This window comes from Scomber japonicus, unplaced genomic scaffold (assembly GCF_027409825.1).
Source record: "Scomber japonicus isolate fScoJap1 unplaced genomic scaffold, fScoJap1.pri scaffold_613, whole genome shotgun sequence".
Classification (NCBI taxonomy): Eukaryota; Metazoa; Chordata; class Actinopteri; order Scombriformes; family Scombridae; genus Scomber; species Scomber japonicus.
In genome coordinates, this window is record NW_026518663.1 from 17,501 (window position 1) to 22,443 (window position 4,943).

General features: G+C 47.7%; 1 pseudogene; it reads right to left on the reverse strand.

The window, feature by feature from the left end:
- Positions 1-1,839, reverse strand: part of LOC128354807 (tetraspanin-7-like) — a 9,417-nt pseudogene extending 7,578 nt beyond the window's left edge.
- Positions 1,840-4,943: the final 3,104 nt, after the last annotated feature.

Here is a 4,943-nt window from a genome sequence, read left to right on the forward strand (position 1 = left end):
CTTCCTTCCTTTCTCCCTCCCTTCCTCCTTCCTCCTTCCTCCCTCCCTTCCTTCCTTTCTCCCTTTCTTCCTCTTCCTTCTTTTCTCCCTTCCTTCCTTTCTCCCTCCCTTCCCTCCTTCCTCCTCCCTTCCTTCCTCCCTCCTTTCCTCCCTTTCTCCCTTCCTTCTCCTTTCCTCCCTTCCTTCCTCCTTTCCTCCCTTCCTTCCTCCCTTACTGGTCCGATGCTACATAAATAAACTATAGCAGGTTTCACGAGGACGGGTCAGCGTACAGATCTTCATTATCGTCTCGGTGTCACAGCTTCGCCCTCGCTCATTTCCTCACAGTCCAGATAATTACTGAACCTCCTCTGATCTCTGACCCCTGACCCCTGACCTCTGATCTCTGACCCCTGACCCCTGACCTCTGACAATACGATACGATACAATATCGTGGGATACGATACAATATGATACAATACGATACGATACAATAAGATAAGATACGATACGATACGATACAATATCGTACAATACGATACGATACAATATCGTACAATACGATACGATACGATACGATACGATACAATATCGTACAATACGATACGATACGATATGATACAATATCGTACAATACGATACGATACGATACGATACGATACAATATCGTACAATACGATACGATACGATATGATACAATATCGTACAATACGATACAATGCGATATGATACAATATCGTACAATACGATACGATACAATACGATACGATATGATACAATATCGTACAATACGATACGATACGATACAATATCGTACAATACGATACGATATGATACAATATCGTACAATACGATACGATACGATACAATATCGTACAATACGATACGATATGATACAATATCGTACAATACGATGCGATATGATACAATATCGTACAATACGATACGATACGATACGATACAATATCGTACAATACGATACGATACGATACGATACAATATCGTACAATACGATACGATACGATATGATACGATACAATATCGTACAATACGATACGATACGATATGATACAATATCGTACAATACGATACAATACGATACGATACGATACGATATGATACAATATCGTACAATACGATACGATACGATACGATATGATACAATATCGTACAATACGATACGATACGATACAATATCGTACAATACGATACGATACGATATGATATGATACAATATCGTACAATACAATACGATACGATATGATACAATATCGTACAATACGATACGATCCGATATGATACAATATCGTACAATACGATACGATACGATACGATGCGATATGATACAATATCGTACAATACGATACGATGCGATATGATACAATATCGTACAATACGATACGATATGATACAATATCGTACAATACGATACGATACAATACGATACGATATGATACAATATCGTACAATACGATACGATGCGATACAACATGATACGATATTGTACGATGCGATATGATGAATACGATTTGTCTTGGACTCAAACGCTACGCACATGATCGGCTCCACAGTTCCAGTAAAAAACACGTACGAACAAAACAGCTGTTCAGTCCCAACGATGATTAATAATGAATGATAATGATTTCTCCTGTTTGGGGTTTTTAGGTTTACAGACCAGAGAGCGTGAGACAGACATGAAGCTCTAACTCTCAACATGAAGACGTATCATCTCTCCTGATATTAAAGACGTGAATGAAGCAGATTTAAAGTGTTTTCTCACCCAGAAGATGAACGAGTAGAGCAGCAGCAGCGACTTCACACAGAAGATCACGGTTTGGTTTCCATCCTCCTCGGAGCCATAATCCAACTGACTCTCTCTCACTTTCACACACTCTCTCTCTCTCTTTCACACACTCTCTCTCTCTGTCTCTCTCTCTCTCTCTTTAACACACACTCTCTCTCTCTCTCTCTCTGTCTCTCTCTCTCTCTCTTTAACACACACTCTCTCTCTCTCTCTCTCTGTCTCTCTCTCTCTCTCTCTCACTTTAACGCTCTCTCTCTCCATGTGAGGTCTGAGCGTGTCAGTGAGGTCTGAGTGTGCATGTGAGGTCTGAGTGTGCATGTGAGTGTGCGTGTGATGTCTGAGCGTGCATGTGAGGTCTGAGCGTGCATGTGAGCGTGCATGTGAGGTCTGAGCGTGCATGTGAGCGTGCATGTGAGGTCTGAGCGTGCATGTGAGATCTGAGCGTGCATGTGAGGTCTGAGCGTGCATGTGAGATCTGAGCGTGCATGTGAGATCTGAGCGTGCATGTGAGCGTGCATGTGAGGTCTGAGCGTGCATGGGAGATCTGAGCGTGCATGTGAGCGTGCATGTGAGGTCTGGGTTGGGGTTGGGAGCAGAGTGACGTGCAGACGTGAGATCTAAGCGTGCATGTGAGGTCTGAGCGTGCATGTGAGCGTGCATGTGAGGTCTGAGTGTGCATGTGAGGTCTGAGCGTGCATGTGAGCGTGCATGTGAGGTCTGAGCGTGCATGTGAGGTCTGGGTTGGGAGCAGAGCGATGTGCAGACATGTGAGGTCTGAGCATGCATGTGAGGTCTGAGCGTGCATGTGAGATCTGAGCGTGCATGTGAGCGTGCATGTGAGGTCTGAGCGTGCATGGGAGATCTGAGCGTGCATGTGAGCGTGCATGTGAGGTCTGGGTTGGGGTTGGGAGCAGAGTGACGTGCAGACGTGAGATCTAAGCGTGCATGTGAGGTCTGAGCGTGCATGTGAGCGTGCATGTGAGGTCTGAGTGTGCATGTGAGGTCTGAGTGTGCATGTGATGTCTGAGCGTGCATGTGAGCGTGCATGTGAGGTCTGGGTTGGGGTTGGGAGCAGAGCGACGTGCAGACATGTGACCCTCATACTTCACAGGATCATCTCACAGCTCACAGAGACATGTGAAGCTGCTCCACTCTGGATCATCACCTAGTGTCACACATACTGTTCATTTAAAGACCCTGACCCTGGTCCTGGTCCGGTCCTAGACCCTGGTCCTGGTCCGGTCCTAGACCCTGGTCCTGGTCCGGTCCTAGACCCTGGTCCTGGTCCGGTCCTAGACCCTGGTCCTGCTCTGGTCTAGTGTTTTATTGGAGTTTTAAACCATCAGAAGAAGATTTTACTGTCTTCTGTCTCTGATTCCTGTTAACCCTCCTGTTGTCCTTGAGTCTAGGAAGGAAGGAGGGAGGAAAGGAGGGAGGAAGGAAGGAAAGGAGGGAGGAAAGGAGGGAGGGAGGAAGGAGGGAAGGAAGAAGGAAAGGAGGGAGGGAGGAGGGAGGGAGGAAGGAAGGAGGGAGGAAGGAAAGGAGGGAGGAAGAAAGTAAAGGAGGGAGGAAGGAAAGAGACAAGGAGGGAAGGAAGGGAAGGAAAGGAGGAAGGAAGTAAAGGAGGGAGGCAGGAAAGGAGGGAGGAAAGAAAGGAGGAAGGAAGGAGGGAAGGAAGAAGGAAAGGAGGGAGGGAGGAGGGAGGGAGGAAGGAAAGGAGGGAGGAAAGAAAGAGACAAGGAGGGAAGGAAGAAGGAAGGAAGGAAAGGAGGGGAGGAGGGAGGCAGGAAAGGAGGGAGGAAGGAAAGGAGGAAGGAAGGAAAGAGACAAGAAGGGAGGGAAGGAAAGAAAGAAGGACGGAAGGAAGAAGGAAGGAAGGAAAGGAGGGAGGAGGGAGGCAGGAAAGGAGGGGAGGAAGGAAAGGAGGGAGGAAAGAAAGAGAGAAGGAGGGAAGTAAAGGAGGGAGGAAAGAAAGAGAGTAGGAGGGAAGGAAGGAAGGAAAGGAGGGAGGAAGGAAGGAAAGAGAGAAGGAGGGAAGGAAAGGAGGAAGGAAGGAGGGAGGGAGGAAGGAAAGGAGGGAGGAAGGAGGGAAGGAAGAAGGGAAATAAAGGAGGGAGGAAGGAAAGGAGGGTGGAAAGAAAGAGAGAAGGAGGGAAGGAAAGGAAGTAAAGGAGGGAGGAAGAAGGGAGGAAGGAAAGGAGGGAAGGAGGGAAGGAAAGGAAGGAGGGAGGGAGGAAGAAAGGAGGGAGGAAGGAACGGAAGGAGGGAAGTAAAGGAGGGAGGAAGGAACGGAAGGAGGGAAGTAAAGGAGGGAAGGAGGGAAGGAAAGGAAGGAGGGAGGGAGGAAGGAAGGAAGAAGGAAGGAAGTAAAGGAGGGAAGGTTAAACATGAACTATGATTTAAAGTGTTAATAAAAAAAACCCAAAAAACCAAAAACCAGTGAAGGAAAGGAGGGAGGAAGGAAAGAGACAAGAAGGTAAGGAATGAAAGAAAGAAGGAAGGAAGGAAAGGAGAGAAGGAAGGAGGGAAGGAAGAAAGGAAGGGAGGGAGGGAAATAAAGGAGGGAGGAAGGAAAGGAGGGTGGAAAGAAAGAGAGAAGGAGGGAAGGAAAGGAAGTAAAGGAGGGAGGAAGAAGGGAGGAAGGAAAGGAGGGAAGGAAAGGAAGGAAAGGAGGAAGGAAGGAAGAAGGAAGGAAGGAGAGAGAAGGAGGGAAGGAAAGGAGGAAGGAAGGAGGGAGGGAGGAAGGAAGGGAAGGAGGGAGGAAGGAAGGAAGTAAAGGAGGGAGGAAGGAAAGAAGAAGGAAGGGAAGGAGGGAGGAAGGAAGGAAGGAAAGGAGGGAAGAGAAGGAAGGAAAGGAGGGAAGGAAGGAGTGGAGGAAGGAACTGAAGGAAGGAAGGAAAGGAGGGAAGGAAAGGAAGGAAAGGAGGAAGGAAGGAGGGAGGGAGGAAGGAAGGAAGGAAAGGAGGGGAAGGAAGGAAGGAAGGAAGGAGGAAGGAAGGAGGGGAGGGAGGAAGGAACGGAAGGAAGGAAGTAAAGGAGGGAAAGGAGGAAGGAAGGAGGGAGGGAGGAAGGACGGAAGGAAGGAAGTAAAGGAGGGAAGGAAAGGAAGGAAAGGAGGAAGGAAGGAGGGAGGGAGGAAGGAAGGGAAGGAAGGAGGAAG